Source organism: Apium graveolens, chromosome 6 (assembly GCF_009905375.1).
Source record: "Apium graveolens cultivar Ventura chromosome 6, ASM990537v1, whole genome shotgun sequence".
NCBI lineage: Eukaryota > Viridiplantae > Streptophyta > Magnoliopsida > Apiales > Apiaceae > Apium > Apium graveolens.
The window spans coordinates 291,568,660-291,591,615 of NC_133652.1; positions in this window are offsets into that span (position 1 = coordinate 291,568,660).

A 22,956-nucleotide genomic window follows, 5' to 3' on the forward strand; every position below is an offset into this window, starting at 1 on the left:
TCTGCATTTAAACGAACCAGGTTGCACATAAAATAAACTCAGAAAATTATCAAAATAATCTTAAAATTTTCTAAAAATCCCGAAATTAATAAAATAAAATTTTCATAATTTTTAAAGCATTTTTGAAACGCAACTCGTACCTGCATTTAACAATTAACGAACTGAGCTGAACTTAAAACGAATTCATAAAATCACGAAAATAGTCTTAAAATATTACAAATATCCCGAAGTTTATAAAAACATAAATTTCGAAATTTTAAAACAATTTTTGAAACGCAATTTATACCCGCTTTTAACAAATAAAAGAATCAACGCGCGGGTAAAATTAATCCTAAAAATTTCCAAAATAATTTTAAAATTCTCGGAATATTCCAAACTTATATAAATTTGAGTTTCGTAATTTTTGAAGAATTTTGGAATTAAATACGGATTTTACAAATAAATGAAATCTAAAAACCATATAGGGCTAAATAATTGATGAAATATTGATTTTTAAATTTTATAAATCCCAAAAATAATTATTGTAATTATAAAACCATAAAAACAATTTTAGAGACAATCCAAGTATTTATGCAAATAAATATCCGAAAATAGATTACTTAGCTGCTAAGTAACTATAAAAACGATACAATTTAATACCATATTTGGATAATCATCAAAACCGAGCTTTTTATAAAACACCATATACGAAAATAATGTAAAAATATCCCGTCTCTCGAGAATACGGATTTTGTTGATTACCGAAATAACTATCGTATCGAAAATCTTGCGTCGGGCCGCGCACGGGTCAAACCGTAATCCGGATTGAAAAAGTCAAAACACGGAAAATGTCCGGAATTACCAGATTAGGCTAGGAAGGAGTTTTCGGAAGAGTTTCGGGTTGTAAAAACGCAAAAACAGTTGAGTTTGGACGATTCCCGACTTATCGTAAATCAATAATCAATATAATTACTCAGAAAATAAATAATAATTCATAAATCAATATAAAATCATATAACAGTCCAAAAATTACCAGAAAAATATCACAATTATCTATATTTTATTCTGGACATATAAAAATTCAAATACTCAAATAATATCACGTATAAACACCCAAACATCAATTCCAATTATCAAATAATTTACTAAAATTCACACAAAATCACATAAATAATTCCAAATAATTATAAAAATAATATCTGAAAATTTGGCAATTACAAAATGGATGTCAAGAGTGCATTTCTGAATGGAGAATTGGAGGAAGAAGTTTATGTAAGCCAACCTCCAGGATTTGAAGATCCAAACTTTCCAGACTATGTGTATTATCTGTTGAAAGCACTCTATGGACTAAAGCAAGCACCTAGAGCATGGTATGAGACTTTGTCAAAATTTCTTCTAGATAATTACTTCACAAGAGGTACTGTTGACAAAACTCTTTTCTTTAGAAATGTTAATGGCTCTACAATACTTGTTCAAATCTATGTAGATGATATTATATTTGGTTCTACAGATGATAAGCTTTGCAAAAAGTTTGCTAAGTTAATGCAAAGTAAATATGAAATGAGCATGATGGGAGAGTTAACTTATTTTCTTGGTTTACAAGTTAAATAAGTTAGTGGTGGAATTTTCATTAGTCAAACTAAATATATTTATGATCTTTTAAAGAAGTTTGACTTAATGGATTGTTCATCTGCAAAAACACTCATGGCCACTGCCACCAAGTTTGAATTAAACAAGGCTGAAAAGTCTGTAGACATTACAAGTTATAGAGGCATGGTTGGCTCACTTCTATATTTAACTGCTAGTAGGCCTGATATAATGTTTTCTACATGTCAATGTGCTAGATTTCAAGCTGACCCTAAAGAATCTCACTTAGTGGCTATTAAAAGAATTTTCAGATATCTCAAAGGGACTCCAAATCTAGGAATTTGGTACCTTAGAGAGTCTAGTTTTGATCTAATTGGCTACTCAGATGCAGATTATGCAGGTTGCAAAATAGACAGGAAAAGTACAACTGGCACCTGTCAATTTCTAGGGAATAAGCTTGTGTCATGGTTCAGCAAGAAGCAAAATTTTGTTTCTACATCAACAGCTGAAGATGAATGCATTGCTGCTGGTAGTTATGTGCATAGATACTGTGGATGAGGAATCAACTATTTGACTATGGGCTAAATGTTGACAAAATTCCAATATTCTGTGACAACACAAGTGCCATTTCCATTACTGAAAATCCAGTACAACACTCAAGAACCAAGCACATTGACATTAAGTACCACTTCATAAGGGAACATGTGATGAATGGTACAGTGGAACTCCATTTTGTTCCAAGTGAAAAGCAGATTGCAGACATATTTACCAAGTCACTTGATGAATCAACATTCACAAGATTAGTAAGTGAGCTAGGTATGCTTAATTATTCATAAATTCATGTCCTTATTATAATCTGTTTTGAAGCCTGAAATGAATTTGTTGCAAGAACATAGTTGGTTTTAAGTAAAGGCTATTCTATCAATGGATATTCCCTATCCGTTGAAAGCCAAAATTGTTCCATCAACGGATGTTCATTATCCGTTGAAGACAAATACATTTCTGGTAATTTTATCCTTCAACGGATAAAACTTTGTTAATCTTCAACGGACAACTGTTTACCTCATCCGTTGAAGTGTCACATCAGTTGTTTTAAGTAAGTCACAGCCGTTGATTCTTTTACTTAACCGTTGATACATATATATATACACAGTCGTATGTATTTGTATTAAAGGCAGTTTTTAGAATTCATATGGTTTTCTTTATTCTCAAACGGCTGTAGTTTACTTAAAAATAGTGTTTAATCATTTTCTTTGTGTTTTAATCTGAGAAAGTATAAAAGCTCTTTGAATTCTTATTTTCACTTTACGCTTTCTTGCAATTTTTCAAAAGCTTTTACTCTCTTTCTCTCCCAAAACTCTCAACTTTTCTCTGCAACCTCTACTCACTACAATGGCACCAGTAGTAAAGATAATGTCCCAGTCTGGATTTGTCTATGAGAAAAACAATTTCGTAGCTTTGGTGGAAAAGAATGAAGCCCACTCAGATTATCACAAGATGATGGACTTTATCAAACACTGCAAACTAAGCTATTCAATGCTGGAAGCCCCAACTATTTACTGTGAGGTAATTGAGGAGATTTGGACAACTGCAGAGTTCAACCCCACAGATATGACCATCATTTTCTCTCTCAAAGGTAAATATTACTGTATTAACTGTGACGATATACAATCATGTTTCAAACTACCTGAGAACAATGCCATGACACCACACACTGATAATGATGTATCTAACATGTTAGATTCTATAGGCTATTCTTTTGATTCTGCTAGTTTAGGGAGTATTAGAAGAAAAGGCCTTAGGAAAGAATGGAGTTTTCTTGGTGATGCCTTTATCAAGGTTTTCATTGGGAAAATTAGTAATTTTGATGCAATAACTTCATCTCTTGTTAATATGCTCTATATGCTAGTTTCTGATAGGTATTTTAATTTTAGCAACTATGTTATGCTAGAATTGGGTACCAGGTTAGGTAACAAAGCTAATAGACCTCATAACATCTACTATGCTAGATTCTTTATGTTATTGGCTAACCATGTTGCTGAAGGTTTGGTCATAACCAATGAGAGTAATAAACTCAAGTATTGGGCACAAGAGAAAAGGGTCCTTGCAGACCTTTTGAGAACTAACCTCAACAATCAGGTGCCATTGGTATATTTACCAATAATGAATGCACCTCAGGTAAGTGAGGTAAATACTTCTTCAACTCCCACTACTTCCAACCCCATTATTTCTTTGCCTTCAAGTGTGGCCATAGAATCTGTGTCTTTGTCCCAACAGATTCCTACCAAGGCCACCAAACCTAAAGTTTCAAAACCAAAGTCAAAGAAAGCCACCTCTGTTGTTTCTCAAAAGACAACAGTTGTAACAACTACCATAAACCCTGAGGGGAGTGAACAGGGTGTGAGTGGTGGGGGGTGGGGTGAACATCAAGAAACCCCCCAGGATAAGGAAGGAGAGGTGAGTGATACCCCAGCTGGCCAAGCCACAGTTTCTCAAAAGACTGTGGTGGTTGAAAAGGATTCAAACTCATCCCTAGTTGCATCCTCCCAAAAGGGTGCAGCTATTGAAAATAGTCCCCAACCAGGGACACAGAACAAAAGAGGGAGGGATACTGAAACCACACACTCACCTGTAAAAGCCTTTACAAGAAGAAAGAGGGTCAAAACCTTAGTTTCCACACAGGGTGCACACACTGCACAGATACACTCACCTATATATATGCTTTCTCAAATTCAGCTTGATGTGACTCCAACAAATATGGAGTCACAACCCCATTCTCTCAAAATTGACACACATCAATCACCAAATTCTCCATCACCATTTCTGGATGTGGACATGATATTCACATCAATTCCTGATTCTCCCTCTTTACAACTCAGGGAGGAGCCCCACTCAAATACTGGTGATCATCATCTTTTAGATGATTTGTTGGATCATCAGCCAATTCTTTCAGACTTAGTTGAAGAATCTGTGTCACCTAAATTAAAATCAATCCACACAGATTCAACAATTATGTCACTTTCAATTTCTACTTCTTTTCCTTCTTCAACGGATATTCCTCATCCGTTGACAAGTGGTTGTTCTTCGACGGATAAGCTTAACAGCAGTTATCCGTTGATACCATCGGTTCCTACTTTAACGGATACTCCCTATCCGTTGATAGTCTCTACACAAAGAACTGACTCAATTCTAAGTGTAGAAGACATGGTTACTGTACAATCACTTCTAGGATTGAGGGAAGGGAGTGAAAATTTGAGTGAGAGGCTGGGTTGCTCCCAGGCAAAAGGAGAGGTTGAGAGTCTAAATATGCATGTTATTTCTTCCAGCATGGCAAAAGAAAGTGAGAGAAGTGCCACCTTAGTAGGTGAAGGAGAGGGTGTAAGGAGTGTGAGCCAGGGGGAGCCCCTGATGCAAGAAAAGAGAGAAATTGAGAGAAAAGCAGGTACAGAAGGTATAAGGGTGGATCCAGCCATTGCTAATGAGTCAATGATTGTGGATGATGCTGAAAAGGAAAGACAATTTCAGCAACATTACAAAGCTGTAATTGATAACATTTCCTTGGATGCTGACACTTTTACTCATCCTGTGTCAGCCTATCAATTGTTGGCTACTCAGGCAATGAGGAGGCAGAAAAGACTTTAAATCTAGTACATACTTCAGAATCTCTACAAAGGGATAAAGCTGATGTCAACTTGATGCCTTCTACAACTGGTGAACCATCTGAAGAATTTGGAGTAAATTCTAATGATGATGACTCTGTTTTATTTGATGGAAGCATGAACTTAGGGGGAGATGAAGGCCCAAGTTTTATTCCAGATTTACCTGAATGGAAATTGACAAAGGAGTCAACACCAGGACAATTCAATGTATCCTTAGTCAAACAAATCATGTCTATCCAAAAAGCCATTCAGAACACCTCCAATGCTGGTACCAAGGCTCTTCTTCAAGCCCACCTAGATTCTCTACATCTCATGAAGCTACAGCAATTAAGACAGAATTTGAGTGTGGATGAACTCAAGAAGGATATAGCTGACTTGAAGTCCTACAACTCTGAGAAGCTGGATTCAGTCATGCCCTATGGTACCATGCATGACTTGTTACTGAGACAGAGAAGAGAATCAGATGCTGAAAAGAGGTTGGCCAAGTTGGAGGGCAGAGTTCAAGTCATTGAAAACTCTGTGGTCGCCATTCTTCAAAATCAACAGTCTCAAACAAGTCTTCTAATACAACTGGCTAAAGCACAAGGCTTGACTCCTCTCCTTGATGATAACAAAAAGGGGGAGAATAAAGTGGAAGGGGAAGGGGAGCCATCTACAAACATTCAAATATCCAAAGTGCTAGTTCCTGCCATCACTACTTCTCCAACACTTCAAATTAAAGGAAAGCTTGATGGAATTGATCTAATCCAGCTAGCAGCAGCTGAGATGAAGGTGAAGGAGCAAAGGAGAAAAATTGATGAAAGGATGCAACAGATGTTTGGCTCTACAACTTCAAAATCATTATCTGTGAAACATAGCACAAAGATTAAGCCAATCATTATGGAGCACAAGCTAGTAAGAAGGAATAAGGTTGGAGAAATTTCCTTTAGGAATTTGAAACCCATGGTACTCAAGCCATCCGCTAGATTCAGAAGGGACTCTACAAAGAACCCTCTAAACTTTAGTCAATCAAAAGAAGTAGAATTTCCTCTTCCAAAAGCTGATGAAGACAAAGTTTTGGGTGGTAGCATCATAAAGCACAAAGAAACCAATGATGTAGTGGAAAGAATGAATATGGCTATCATTTTTAGAGAGGGAAAGAGTATCTGTGTGATGCAAGGACATCCCAAATTCTAAAAAGCCAAGAGGGAAGAAACCATGAGGTTAAAGGAAGAAGCTAAAAAGCTGAAGGCTGACAAAAGAGCACAAGCAAAGCTTGAAAAACAGCTAAAGTCAAGTCAGACTGAAGAAAAGAAGAAGATTGAAGACAAGAGTGAAGAAGACAAGATTAAAAGCAGAAATGTGGATATGGGGAATGTGGTTGGTGAGAGTGTGGAGGAAAGAAAGGAATGGCAGAAAGGGAACAGAAAGAAGGCCAATGCAAAAAGGAAGAGTGAAGATGACACTGTGGAGGCCCAATCAAAATCTAAACCACTACCTTACATTCCTGAGCCTTTTGTTGCTGATCTTAGTATAAATGTCCATGGTGAACCAATCATCCCTAAAGAGGAACCTATTGATTGGGACACCATCAACTTGCCTACCTTCCTAACTACCTCTCCACCACCAAAGAAACTGAAAAGAAAATCCAAATCTACACCTCCCCTAACCTCAAGTAAATTCACTCAGAAATATAAACCTAAACCCAAGCCACAAGCCTCAAAGGATGATTATGTTCACATTTGTGACATAAAAGAGTTTACAGATATTGAACTCTATCTGGATGAGCTGGAGGAAGTAAGGGGAATAAGTGCATACAAACAGCTCCCAGAAAGGCTAGTGTTCAAATATAAAGGAAGTGAGGAAAGGACTTGGCCTCTTCAAAGAATTCTGAATTAAGGCTATTCTACCTTGGTTAGAGTCTACTCAGCTATCAAAAGGGATTCTGGCTTTACCAGGACTGCCAAAACTGAGATTCTCAACAAGATTGCCAGCATAAGGAAAACTTGGTGGGAGTCTAATTCCTTGCCTAGAACATTACTCATCCCTGAGCATGGAATTGCAGTTCATAAATCACCTCATTGGCTGATGGAGTTCAGAGACAATAAAGGAGTCAGAAGATTTTTCAGACTTGAAGACCAGCTTAAAATTTCCAGTAATGAAACTCTCAACGACATGCAATCTAAGTTGGATATCAGTGAAAAAGATGAAGCTGAATTCTACAGACAACTCTAACTCCAAGTAGAGGAAAATGACAGGAGGCTAGGGAAGAAAACCAGGGATCAAAGGAAAAGAAAATAATTTGCTCAGCCTAAAGGAGCATCCTTGAAAACAATGTAATTCTTCAATTCTATCTCAGTACATACACTTTTGCAGCACTTTTGAATTTCTACTTGATTTCAGTTCATATATTTGTTAAGTGTTTTGTTATCATCAAGTTAAACCCAAATTTATCCCTACAATTCTAGTAGACATAAATAGGGGGAGATTGTTAGGAATATGTGTATTAGTTTGATGATAAGTTAAACAAAACACTTAAGTAAAAATCTAGTGTTTGTAGCCTCAACGGATAAGACCACTTTGGCCATCCGTTGATGGAGTAGCTTTACTTAGAAATAAGTTTAGTATTGTAGCACATTTCAGTTTCTGTATTTAAGCTATAATTCTTAGATGTGGTGGGAAATTATAAGTCATGTTGACTACTAGTGGATATGCAAATAGGAGGGCTAATTGTAAATATTTCATACCTTATAATTTTGTATAAATGAAGTAGTATCAACTGATAGATTAAAGGCCTTCAATGGATGAGAAACAAAGCTTCAACGGATGTCTCTAAAGCTTCAACGGATAACATCCATCAACGGATGAGTGCATCAACGGATAAAGCTTCAACTGCTAATGCATCAACGGATAAAGCCATCAACGGATAAAAGCTTCAACGGATGCTAAGTTCAATAGCAGTTGACAGTGACAATTCATAAGCTGACAGAGGCACATGGGTTGACAGAGATAATTGGAATGTGGTAGCCTCTTGGAGGAATCAAGAAAATGCAGCATTTCCATTCTGGTGCAAACAAGGAAGTATTCAAAGATTCACAGTTTATCCTAGATTGCATTGGATAGAGAAATGAAGAAGAAACATGTGAAGAATCTTTTTAATTGTATTTGTACTTTTGTCTTCACTTGTAAAATTTGGTGATATATAAACCAAGTTGCAGCTAGTAACTAGGGTGTGAATTTTCCAGAACTGTTTAAAAAAACATAGAGAGAAAATCATCTAGTTTGTAATAGGACGCAGCTGTGATCAATTCTTTTGAATTACAGATTTTCTGAAATACACATCTCTGGTGGAACAACAAATCCACCAGAAAAGTTTTTAAAGCCTTTGTGTTCTTTACATTTGTGTCTTGAATATATATCTGTCTGCACATGCTCAAAGTAATTCACAGACAATTGTTCATCAAAACACTTAGCCTTTGAAACTGCTCAAAACTTGAAAAAGTTTTGAAATTTACATTCAACCCCCCTTCTGTAAATCTCATTGTTAGTTCCTTGGGAATAACAATTAGCAATACTGATTAAGATTATAATATTTGTTGATTAGAAAACCCGGAACGAGAGGAAGTCGGGAAACGTATCTTGGACTCCAGGCAAGCTTTCAAACCCTACCTTTTAAAACTGTTGTGTTGTGTTTGTTTTCAAATAAATTCTATATACATGATATTGTATTATGATATTTTATGAATTGTGATATATAATATCATCCGATATATTAATGATTTTGGTATATGAATATTGTTAGGTCACACACACTGTAGAGGGGGTGAATACAGTGTATAGCACAATCAAATCGAACTCTAATAACTCAAGTAACAGAAAACAAACTTTATTCAAAACCATAAACTCTATAACAGTATGGAACTGTCCTCTCTAAGTGATGAACAAATATCACGAGAGCTGCTAGGGTTACAATGAATAATCTTCTCGATAATGATAACATTTATAGTGTAAACCCTATGTATGTGTTTATATACTACACAGTTACAAGATAATCGCTAATTGATATGGAATATAATTCTGCTTCCTAAAATATATCAATCATATATCTTTTCTTCCAAGTATTCTATTCTTCATAGAATTCCTTCTTCATGCATATCTCTTCTTACGTTTGTCTTGATCTTCTTTTCCTTTCAATCAGCCACCTTCCTTATCTGAACATTTCCTTTAAGTCCTGATATTATCTTCTGATAAATATCTCCTGAACATTAAGTACTGATGACTTAAGTTCTGACTTCAGTATAAGTGCTGATTTCAGTTAAGTCCTGATTTGTCCTGTTTAAGTAATATCTGAAAACTAAACATAAATCATATTAGACATGACATTATCAAATATATCTAACAATCTCCCCCAACTTGTAAATTAGTATAATATACAAGTTTAACAGATATTTGATGATGTCAAAAACATTAAGTACAAATGCATGAGAATTTGACTAGATAACTACAACTTACAGTCTTTAAAGCTTTACCAACTTTAACTTCTGATAACAACTTCAGTCTGTACTCATATCAGAATTTGAGCAGTTGTAGATCTTGACTTGGCTTCACTTTCTGATCTCTCTGATGTTAGGAGTTATTCTTAGATAGTTCTTTAATAAACATCTCTCAGCATATCTGAGTTCATCAATCATCCTCCTTTTAGCATCTTTAAGTTCTGCACAATCTTCACCAGTTTGAAAGATTGCAGCCCTGAGATCATTAATTTTTAGCTTTCCTTATGTCCTGATCCAGTCTGATCAAATATGCTTTGTCAGACTCAAGATCGAATTCCACAGCCTTGTAACCCAGAAAGGTAGTTATAATCTTAGCAGAGTTAGGCTTCATCTCAACAATATCACCCTTGTGATTTCTGTACTTTGGAAGATATGTGTTGTCAGACTTAACAGAATAAAGCCTTTTCTGTCTCTGAATTTGACTCTTCAAATAGTTTGCAGCACTTTCTGTTATTCTGTCATTCACTTGAAGTAAGAATAATACATGTTCCAATTCTTCAGTATACTTCAGTGGAATGGCATTTTCCCTTATATGATAAACCCTACCATCTGTCATGAAGTATAACAAGATGTGTTCTTTCAAGTAGGTATGGTAAACCATCTGTACAGATTCTAGTTGATTCAATCTTTCAGGAGTTGCTCCAATACCTGGTTCACTTAAGAAAGTTGGATCATTGGTTGTGTTCTATATTCTTCTTTCATCAGCACTACCCAATCCAGATTTATCTCTTGCTTCCTTTCCAGTAACCACTCTTGCTTCAAAACCACTTACAGCAGTCTTCAAAGGTTGAGTCTGTTTGGCTTTGGTAAATCCTGGTAGGAGTATCTTTGAAGGTTTAACATGAGCAATATCAGAGGTTTCCTTTGATTTATCTTCTGATATCAAGTTAACTTGAGCTATGTCAGAGGTTACTTGCTTCTTTGAGATATCAGAACTAACTATATATTTACTCTGAACAACTTGAGCCATGTCAGAGGTTGTCTTAGAAATTTTTCTTGAAGTCAGAGCAAGATCAGCATCTTCAATAGTAATTTCTTCATCCACAGGAGGCACATAAACCTTGATAGGTTCACCAACTTTCTCTTTGCCCTTGGACCTTGGATCTATCTGCAATTTTGATTTAGCCTTGGTTGCTTCAGGATTTGTTCTTTCTTTTATCACAATGCCTTTGGCCTTTGGAAGTTTCTTTTTACCAACAGAAGCTTCAGATTTAGATTTGACTTTTTCTGACTTAAGTCTAGCTTCTTCTTCCATCAGACTCTCAAAGTCCATTCCTGGATTTTCTTTCAGAAATAGTTGTCTTGATATTTCTTCATCAAGATCCAAAAGTTCATCAGAACTTATCCTTTTACCAGTAGCAGAAGTAATTCTTTTTCCAGCATCAGAACTTGTCCTGTGACTTGTAATTTCAGCTCTTCTTGATGAGAAACTTCTACCTTGATGATGACCTCCACCCATTCCAGAGTTTCCCTGGTCATCTTTTTCATCATCATTCCCCTTCAGTGTCTGATCAGTTTTGCATTTGGACTTAATTACTTTCTCCCCCTTTTTGGCATCAGCAGGTAAGAGAAGAGAGACAAGCAATTCCACTGAGGCTTGGATTTCATCAAGTTAAGATTGCTGAGAAGCTTGATTTTTCAAAATATCATCAATCTGAGACTGTTGCTTCTCTTTGGTCTTCTCAATGTAAGCAACTCTGTCAAAGGTAGGTTGGAAGAATTTTTTCTTTTCAATTTTCTTAACCGTTTCTTGCTTAAGCAATTCTTCCTGAATTTTATGTAACTCTACATGAGTTGTTGAATGGAGACCTTGAAGATGTCTAGTACTCAATGCAGTGACTCAAAGCTGTGGCTTGAAATCATCATTAATTAACATTTCATCAGCTTTTGCCAAGTGCTCAGCAAGAATCTTGTCAGATGGAACAAAGGTAACTGAGTTCCATTCCTTATTCCACTCATGTCCTCTAGGAGTTTCACTCCAAGGTACTGGTGCTACTTTTATAACAAACTTCTTAACTAGTTCAGATTTATGAACAGTTTGTTGAGGTGCATGTCCTGAAGGACCAGCTTCATCAGCATCTACATTAGTAGCAGCATCACCAGTAGTATCAGCATTTGAAGTATCAGAACGGATAGAATCAGCATCTTCTGATAAAACAACAGTATGAGAAGCAATTGAGGCTTCAGCATCATCCTCTTTCCAAGTTCTGATCAACAGCCATATCCTGATGCTCGCCTATATTCTGATCATCAACATCTAGATGCAGAGAAGGTGTTGTAGATAATTCTGGAGTTTGAGTAGCATCAGTAAAAGGTGTTGATGGATTAACTGTTGTTGGAGCTTCTAAGTAGAGAACCTCAAGCACAACCAGGTTGTGAATATCAATTTCAGCACTTGTGCCTGGGTCTACAGGAGATACAGTTTCATGTACAGGAGACACAGATGGTGTGTTTGCCTTATCGGTAGCAGCTTCCTGAGTTGTGGACAATGGAGAGGGAGATGTAGTAGCTTCAGCAAATTCTGGTTCTTTTGAGATCAGAGATTCCTGATCTCCTTCCTTAGCTGCTGCTTCCTCATCATCTGAACCTGGCCTTTTAGCTCTCTGTTTCTTGTATCTCTTTGAAGGTGGGGATTCCTTGGGAGGTTTAGCATAAGTCATTCTTCTAAGCCTTTTGAGAAGCTTAGATCCCCCAATTCCAGAATCCTTCTGAGAAGGGACCTTCTCAGCTTCTTTAACAACAGGTTCTGATGCAGAAACCTGTTCCTCACTATCAGACTCATCTCTCAGAATAATCCTCATTCTCTTCTGTGGTGTCTGAGGGACAGTCTTTGTCCTCTTGGGCTTGGAAGATGAAGGCTTCACAGTATGTGTTGATGATGAAGATTGAGCTATCTGTGAAGGTTTGAGATGTGTTCTGATAGAGGATTGAGGTATAGATGTATGAGTGGTATTTTCTGATGGTTGTTGTGGTGTTTGGGATGTGGTGGTAGGTTGTACATCAGGATAAACAGATCTATAGGTTTGAGGATCAGCACTTTCCAGGATCTGTTTTACAGACTGAGGAATCTGTAAAGGTCTAACCACCGTTTTCTTAAGACCAGCATTTAGCAAGTCATTAAAAGCCCGTTTTGCAAGTTTAAAGGGTGGAAATAAGTCAGTGGTAGGTTGGGGTTCATCATCACAACAGAAATTATATATAAGCTGACAGAATCTAGCAAAGTAGACAACATTCCTATCCTCTGTCATCCTATCCCCTATAAAACCTAGCACAACACTTGTAAAATCAAAATAAGTTTGGTTAATAATAGCATACCCGATGTGCTGACTCATTATTGGAATGGCATCAAAGTTGGAATACTTATTCCCGAAGGCTTTAGTGATGCAGTTGAAGAAAAAGCTCTATTCCTTTCTGATATGTGCTCGTTTCAACTGTCCAAGCTTAGCCAAACTCTTCTCATACCCCAAATTGGCCATGAGCTGCTGTAGAACTGGTTCCTCCGGTGTTGAGAAAATGCAGCCTTATGGTAAATGTAGAGCTTTACGAACTGTTCCAGGAGTCACCACATGTTCAACATCATTGACTTCAAAAACAATGCAGGGAGTACCAGTAGCACCACCATTATCAAAATGCCCAGTCCGCCAAAACGTCAGAACTTGTTGGCTTGAAAAGACTGGTGGCTGGGTCAATGCATATCCAATTTCACTGTGTGCAAGAAGATCTTGCACAAAGTACAACTCAGATGGAGCTTCATCATGATTTAGGATTGCATCATAGTTGTTGGGAACGAACTTGGCTCCATCTATGATCAAATCCTTAGGTGCCATGAGAAAAATTGTGAAATAAGTTTGCCTGTAAGGTGTTTGACAAAATGTCTGTATGAAAAACAGCGTCAGGAGATGAGAGAGAGTAAAAGTAAAGAAAGAGAGATAGAGTGTAAAAGTAAATAAAAGATTGTATAATCTTCTCTCTCTCTTACTTATACATGGTTAAAAAAATAACCGTTGGACACCTGTCAGACATGCAGCAATAATGAATAGTTAATGGGCACGGGAAAACATTAATCATTACTTATCACATGCAGTTTTTCAAGGAAAAACTGTTCCACTTACCAAGTAATCCCATTAATTGAGGTAAGTCAGTTTTAATTCAAAATTTAAACTGTTCCCACTTATTTAATCGTTTTCACTGCAAAACCAATATTTTGTAAAAATATTCAAGTGTGAGAATGACAAAAAAAAAATCAAGTAAATACTGATATTTTAAAATCAGAACTTAATTTATATCAGTAATTAAAATGGTCATCAGAATATGGATATATCAAGATTTAAAAATGCAGCAGAATTTAAAACATCTCAGAGATAAAATCTTGCAAAAATGTAAAATTCCATTAATATATTAAGAGAATACATTCATGAAATTGAAATTTACATCAGAACATTACAACACTATCCTAAGCTACAAACTTTAACATCAACAGCTTTTGTCCTTGGCTTAGAAGCCAGACAAAGCTGACGATGAAGAAAAACAGGAAGAAGAAAACAAATTATTTCTTCTTCCAACTCTCTACAAAAAGAATAGCGAGTCGAATGATTCGCTCTTGTTGGCGGAGAGCTTCTAACCTTTCTTCTTCCAATCGCTCCAGATGGCGATGGTAGTCCATGTAAAAGAACAGGAGATGTGTGAGAACCTCCTGGGGAACCGAGTCCCAAATCTCATCAGGAATGACAGTGACGTGCCATTCCTGCTGCCAGTCCTCACAGCTCAACTCCATGTTGAAGGTCTCATAGTTTAAAAACATATTGTAATTGACCATGATTGTGTTGGTATGAAGGAAAAGAGAGTGAGTATGTGAAAAAAGAAATGATGTGTAGGCTGATTTGAGGTGTTGGTTTATATAGGCAATAGAATGCCAGGAGACGCAAGGAAATTTAATGCTGACAGGTAGAAATAATTCTACCTCGTCTCCCTAGACTGGGAAGAAGAAAAACAGTCATTGGAAGTGTAAAACAAGGTTTAATGCACACAAGAAACAAGTAAATATTATTGTGCATGTACGTGTTCCACTAACCCTAATTGTATTGACTGTTAATATCTCACCCGTACATATTCTGATTTAAAATAAGACCGTTTCAGATTTTAACCACAAATAAGTCAAGTAGAGGATCAGAATTTAATATCAGCACTTAGACTTATATCAGAACATGATTTCTTAACTCGAAAAATAAATGCCTATCTCTGTGATTCTTCACACAAATTCTGATTTCGGTTCTTCAGAACTTATTTATCAGAACTTCCATCAGAACTTGTCCTCAAAATTTATGCAATCTGACACATAAACTGTTCGTCTAAAATAACATTGAACGCTACAGTAATTTTCGTCAGTCATATGGAGTGTAAGTGTGTGCATTAAGCAAAATACCAGACAAAGAGTAAAGTCTGATTCACTTCAGTACATCTTAGAAATAAGGCATAACTAAGAACTATACTAAAAATCTGTCATTTATTCTGAAGTTTACTTTTGAATGAGTTCATGCACGAGTCCACTTCAACTGTTTTGTGCTTATTTTATGCATCTTTTGAAATTCCATTTTATAGTGGCTTCTCAGTGTAAGTGAGTCACGACTGCTTATCAGAATTTATGCTATTATCAGAGTATTTCTCCAGTAATCATAGAGTGTGAAAAGTCACCAAGAAAAATAATTATTTGCTTTTCTGATGCATATTACTTAATACCAGCAATGCACTTGGGTCATCCCTTCCACATTTTTACTCTAGATCTCGAAGGAGTACCTGATTTTTATTCTCTTTTCTTTTACTTTTCCATTTGATGAGTGAGGTTAATCAGCACTTAGTACATCCATCAGATTTACTAACGTCAAAACTTAACATATGAGAAGCATTATTCTAGTTTTTGACTTAGTAATAAGATAGACAAAGTAAACGTGACTAAGCTCAATATCAGAATTTGCTTGTGTCAATAGATTTCCACATAAATAATTACTTCTAACATGGGATCTCTAGTATGTTAAAGACTACTAGGTCAGCATCTAGCACAGTTATCCTCATAGGATTGAATAGCCACAGAAACAGTCAGTTCACTAGCAGAGTTTAGAAATTCACATCAAACAACAATCGGTACTTAAGCAATTTTCAATTAAGCACAGAATACACAAAGAGAGTAATTTCTGTAAATACTGATCATAAAGTCTGATGCATCAGAACAAAAACTAAGCAGATTTAGAGAAAGAACATGAAACCATTCCAAGTTTATTTACCAATCTTGTAAAAGTAGCTTCACACAGTGGTTTTATGAAGATATCTGCTAGTTGTTGATCTGTTGGAACAAAGTGCAATTCCACTGTACCTTCATCCACATGTTCCCTTATGAAGTGGTACCTAATGCTGATATGCTTTATCATTGAGTGTTGAACTGGATTACCTGTCGTAGCAATAGCACTTTGATTATCACAGTAAATAGGGATTTTAAAATATGTTAAGCCATAATCCAGTAACTGATTCTTCATCCAAAGAATCTGTGCACAACAGCTTCCTGCAGTAATGTATTATGCTTCTGCAGTTGATGTGGAAATTGACTTTTGTTTCTTGCTAAACCAAGAAACCAATCTGCCTCCAAGAAATTGGCAGCTTCCACTTGTGTTTTTCCTGTCAATTTTGTAACCTGCAAAATCTGCATCTGAGTAACCTATTAGTTTAAAATTTGATTCTCTGGGATACCACAATCCCAGATCAGCTGTTCCCTTAAGATACTTGAAAATTCTTTTCACAGCTGTTAAGTGAGGTTCTCTTGGATCTGCTTGAAATCTTGCACAAAGACAGGTAGCATACATGATATCAGGTCTACTAGCAGTTAGATAGAGTAGAGAGCCGATCATACCTCTGTAATCAGTAATATCTACTGATTTACCAGTATCCTTATCCAGTTTTATTGTCGTGGCCATGGGAGTGGATGCACTTGAACAATCTTGCATTCCAAATTTCTTCAGCAAATTTCTGGTGTACTTGGTTTGAAAAATAAAAGTGCCTTCTTCATTCTGCTTGACTTGAAGGCCCAGAAAATAGCTAAGTTCCCCCATCATACTCATTTGATATCTTGACTGCATCAGTTTGGCAAACTTCTTGCAAAGTCTGTCATTTGTAGAACCAAAGATGATATCATCAACATATATCTGAACCAGAAGTAAGTCATTTCCATGGTTGAGGTAGAACAGTGTTTTTTCTATAGTTCCTCTGTTAAATCCACTTTCCAGAAGAAACTGAGCTAAAGTCTCATACCATACTCTTGGAGCTTGCTTAAGGCCATAAAGTGCTTTATCAAGCCTGTAGACATGATTAGGATATTTAGGATCTACAAAGCCTGGAGGTTGTTCAACATATACTTCCTCCTCCAATTCTCCATTGAGAAAAGCACTTTTCACATCCATTTGAAAGACAGTAAACTTTTTGTGAGCAGCATAAGCCAAAAATATCCTTATGGCTTCCAATCTAGCAACTGGTGCAAATGTTTCATTATAATCAATTCCCTCATGTTGAGAATATCCTTTTGCAACCAACCTTGCCTTATTTCTTGTAATTATGCCATCACTATCAGTTTTGTTTCTGAATACCCACTTTGTACCAACAACAGGTCTGTTCTTTGGTCTTGGCACTAGGGTCCAGACTTTGTTTCTTTCAAATTCATTTAACTCTTCCTGCATTGCTTACACCCAATCAGCATCTTGAAGAGCTTCTTCCACTTTCTTTGGTTCAGTCTGAGAAAGAAAAGAATAGTAAAGACATTCACTTGAAGTAGCTGTTCTAGTTCTGACACCTGCATCAGGATTTCCAATTATTAATTCAGGTGTATGTGATTTAGTCCACTTCCTTGCAGATGGAAGGTTTTCTCTAGAACTGGATGCTCCCCTATGATCCATGCTATCTTCATCAACATTTTCTGATGTTCCCCCTGAAACTAAGCTCTATGAGTTGGATCCTTCAGAATTTAAGTTTTCAGAACTATCAGAACTTGGCTTATCAGAACTTGACGAATCAGAACTTGAAGAGCCAGTTTTATGTTCTGATGCTTCTTGAGAGGTGGTTGTATCTTGAGTATGCTCCCCCTGCATAGGTGCATCTTCCTTTGGCGTAGTCACCACAGTTTCAATAACATCAGAGTTTAATCCATCAGAGTTTGCAGTATCAGGATTTAGACTGTCAGGATTTTCAATATCAGAATTTAAGTCTTCATTTTCAAATCTCAACTGATCATGATCATTGAAATCTTCAAGTCCAGTAATCTTCTTATCATCAAAAGAGACATTAATAGATTCCATGACCACTCTTGTTCTCAAGTTATAGACTCTGAAGGCTTTTGTGGAAAGTGGATATCCAACAAAGATTCCTTCATCAGCTTTTAGATCAAATTTGGATAGCTGTTCAGGGTGAGTCTTAAGAACAAAACATTTATATCCAAATACATGAAAATACTTCAGATTTGGCTTCTTTTTCTTCACCATCTCATATGGTGTCTTTCCTTGTTTGTTAATGAGTGTTGCATTCTGAGTAAAATAAGCAGTCTGCACAGCTTCGGCCCAAAAATAAGTTGGAAGCTTTGCTTCATCAAGCATTGTACGTGCAGCTTCAATGAGAGTTCTATTCTTTCTTTCAACAACTCCATTTTGCTGTGGTGTTCCAGGAGCAGAAAATTCCTGCTTGATTCCATGGTTTTTGCAGAACTCTTCCATTATCAAATTCTTGAACTCAGTACCATTATCACTTCTTATTATTTTCACAGAATCTTTGACCAATTTATCCAGTTGCCTGACATGATCAATCAAGAGAGATGCAGTTTCACTTTTTATGTGCAAGAAATACACCCATGTGTATCTGGTGAACTCATCCACTATGACCATAGCATATTTCTTCTTTGCAATAGACATGACATTTACTGGACCAAATAGATCAACATGTAGTAGGTGATAAGGCTCAAGAATTGATGATTCAGTCTTGCTCTTGAATGAGGATTTCCTTTGTTTAGCCTTCTGACAAGAATCACAATGGCCATCAGGAGCAAATACTGACTTTGGCAGTCCTCTCACAAGATCTTTCTTGACTAGTTCATTTATATTGTTGAAATTTAAATGAGAGAGTTTCTTGTGCCAATTCCAGCTTTCTTCAATTGATGCTCTACTCATCAGACAGATTGCAGAACCATCAGTACTTGTTGAAAGCTTGGCTTCATAGATGTTACCATGCCTGTATCCTTTCAGAACAGCTTTGCCTGTAGATTTACTAATAACTTCACAGTGTTTGTTAGGTCACACACACACTGTAGAGGGGGTGAATACAGTGTATAGTACACTCAAATCGAACTTTAAGAACTTAAGTAACAGAAAACAAACTTTATTGAAATAATAAACTCTGTTACAGTATGGAACTGTTACCTCTCAGTGATGAACAAATATCACGAGAGTTGCTAGGGTTACAATGAATAATCTTCTCGAATAATGATAACACTTATAGTGTAAACCCTATGTCTGTGTTTATATACTACACAGTTACAAGATAATCGCTAATTGATATGGAATATAATTCTGCTTCCTAAAATATATCAATCAGATATCTTTTCTTCCAAGTATTCCATTCTTTACGGAATTCCTTCTTCATGCATATCTCTTCTTATGTTTATCTTGATCTTCTTTCCTTTAATCAGCTACTGTCCTTATCTGATTGTCCTTCAGCACCTAAGTTCTGATATCTATCTTCTGATGATTATCTCCTGATAACATAAGTACTGATATCCTTAAGTCCTGACTTCCAGTATAAGTACTGATCAACAGTTAAGTACTGATTTATCATGTTCAAGTAAGATCTGAAAGCTAAACATAAAACATATTAGCCATGACATTATCAAATATATCTAACAATCTCCCCCAACTTGTAAATTAACATAATATACAAGTTTAACAAATATTTGATGATGTCAAAAACATTAAGTACAAATGCATGAGATTTAGACTAGATAACTACAACTTACAGTCCTTAAAGCTTTTACCAATTTCAACTTCTGATAACAACTTCAGTCTGTATAAATATCAGAATTTAAGCAGTTGTAGATCTTCGACTTGGCTTCATCATTTTCTGATCTCTCTGATGTCAGGAGTTGTTCTGAGATAGTTCTTCAACAAACATTTCTCAGCATATCTTAGTTCATCAATCATTCTCCTTTTGACATCTTTAAGCTCTGCAGTATCTTCACCAGTTTGAAAGATTGCAGCTCTGAGATCATTGATCTTTGCTTTTCTCAACTCCTGATCTAGTCTTATGACATAATCTTTGTCAGACTCCAGATTGAATTCAAGTCCCTTAATACCAAGATATGTTCTGATCTGTGCAGTATTAGGCTTCATATCAACAATATCACCATTGTGATCTCTGTACTTTGGAACATATATGCTGTCAGACTTAACAGAATAAAGCCTTTTCTGTCTCTGAATCTGTTCTTTTAAGTAGTTTGCAGCAGTCTCTGTTATTCTGTCATCCACTTGAAGTAAGAAAAGTACATGCTCCAATTCTTCAAAATACTTCAATGGAATGGCATTTTGTCTTATATGATAAACCCTACCATCTGTCATGAAATACAATATGATGTATTCTTTTAAGTAGGTATGGTAAACCATCTGTACAGATTCCAGTTGATTCAATCTCTCAGGAGTTGCTCCAATACCTGGTTCACTCAAGGAAGTTGGATCATTGGTAGTGTTGTGTACTCTTCTTTCATCAGCACTTCCCAATCCAGTTTTATCTCTAGCTTCCTTTCCAGTAACTACTCTTGCTTCAAAACCACTTGCAGTAGTCTTCAAAGATTGAGTCTGTTTTGCTTTAGTGAATCCTGGTAAGAGTGTCTTTGATCTATTTTCTGATATCAAGTTAACTTGAGCTCTGTCAGAGGTTACTTGCTTCTTCTGAATATCAGAACTTACAATTTCTTGACTCTGAACAACTTGAGCCATGTCAGAGGTTGTTTTAAGAACTTTTCTTGAAGTCAGAGCAAGATCATCCTTTTCATCAGTAATTTCTTCTTCCTCAGGAGGTACATAAACCTTGATAGGTTCACCAACCTTTTCTTTACCCTTGGATCTTGGATCTATCTGTGGTTGTGATCTAGCCAACGTTGCTTCAGTATGTGTCCTTTCTTTGATCACAATGCCTTTGAGTTTTGGAAGTGAATTTTTACCGGAAGCTTCAGATTTAGATGTGACTTTCTCTGATTTAAGTCTAGCTTCTTCTTCCTTTAAACTTTCCAAGTCCATTCCTGGATTTTCTTGAAGAAATAACTGTCTTGACATTTCCTCATCAAGATCTGAAGTTCATCAGAACTTATCCTTTTACCAGCAGCAGAACTTATTCTTTTCCCAGTATCAGAACTTGTCCTGTGACTAGCTTGTCTTGATGTAAACCTTCTACCTTGACTATGACCGCTACCCATTCCAGAGTATCCTTGATCATCATTTCCATCATCCTTTCCTTGCAGTGTCTTGTTAGTGTTGCATTTGGACTTAATTACCTTCTCCCCCTTTTTGGCATCAGCAGGTAGTAAAAGAGAGATAAGTAATTCCACTGAGGATTGGATTTCAGTAAGTTGCGATTGCTGAGAAGCTTGATTTGTCAGAATGTCATCAATCTGAGCTTGTTGTTTCTCTTGAGTTTTCTCAATATAAGCAATCCTGTCAATGGTAGGTTGAAAGAACTTTTTCTTATCAATTTTCCAAACTTGTTCTTGTTTGATAAAGTTCTCCTGAATCTTGTGTAGCTCTGCATGAGTAGTTGAATGAAGACCTTGTAGATGTTTAATACTCAATGTAGTGACTCTAAGCTGGGTTTTTAAATCATCAGAATTTAACATTTCATCAGCTTTAGTCAAGTGCTCAGCAAGATGTATTGCAGTTGGAACACATGAAACTGAGTTCCATTCCTTAGTCCACTCCTGACCTGCAGGAGTTTCACTCCAAGGTACTGGTGCAGCCCCGGTAACAAACTTCTTTACCAGTTCAGACTTAGAAAGAGTCTGTTGAGAAGTATGTCCTGAAGGACCTGCTTCATCAGCATCTACAGTTGGAGCAGCATCACCAGTATCTCCAGTATTTGCAGCATCAGAACTTAAAGAATCAGTATCTTCTGATAAGACAACAGTGTGAGTAGTAATGGAGGCTTCAGCATCCTCTAATTGCTTATCTGATACTAAGTTCTGATCAACAGCCATATCCTGATGCTCACCTAAAGTCTGATCATCAGCATCTTGATGCAGAGAAGGTGTTGTTGATAACTCTGGAGTTTGAACAGCATCAGTAACAGGTGTTGTGGAAGGATTATTTGCTGTTGGAGCTTCTAAGAGAAATACTTCAGACACAACCAAGTGTTGAACATCAATATCAGCACTTGTGCCTGGATCAACAAGAGACACAGATGGTGAGTTAGCCTTGTCAGATACAGCTTCCTGAGATGGAGTTGATGGAGAAGAAATGACTGGAGCAAATTCCTTGTCTTGTGAGATCAGAGATTCCTAATCCCCTTCCTTAGCTGCTTCCTCTTCATCATCTGAAACTGGCCTTTGTGCCCTCTATTTCTTGTACTTCCTTGTTGATTTAGATTCCTTGGGAGTTTCAGGAACTGTCATTCGTCTAAGCCTCTTAAGAAGCCTAGAACCCCCAATTTCAGAATCCTTCTGAGAAATCTCTTTCTCAGCTTCAGATACAACAGGTTCTCTAGCAGGAACCGGTTCCTCAGAATCAGATTCATCGCTCAATGCAATCCTCCTTCTCTTTTGAGATGTTTGAGGAACATTCTTTGTCCTATTTGTCTTAGAAGATGAAGATTTCACATTAGGTGCTGAAGATGAAGGTCGAGCAGTCTGTGAAGTGGAGAGATAGGATTTGAGATATGTTCTGAGGGTAGGTTGAGTAGAATGAGAGGTAGGTACTGAGGTTGATGGATTTTGGGTGTTTGGAGTTGGTTGGACATCAGAGTAAACAGATCTATAAGTATCAGGATCAGCATTTACCAGGATCTGTTTTACAGACTTAGGAATCTGTAATGGTCTAACCACTTTTTTCTTAGTATCAGCATTTACCAGGTCATTAAAGTATCGTTTTGCAACCTTAAAAGGTGGGGTTTGAGTGCTGACTAAATGAGGTTCATCA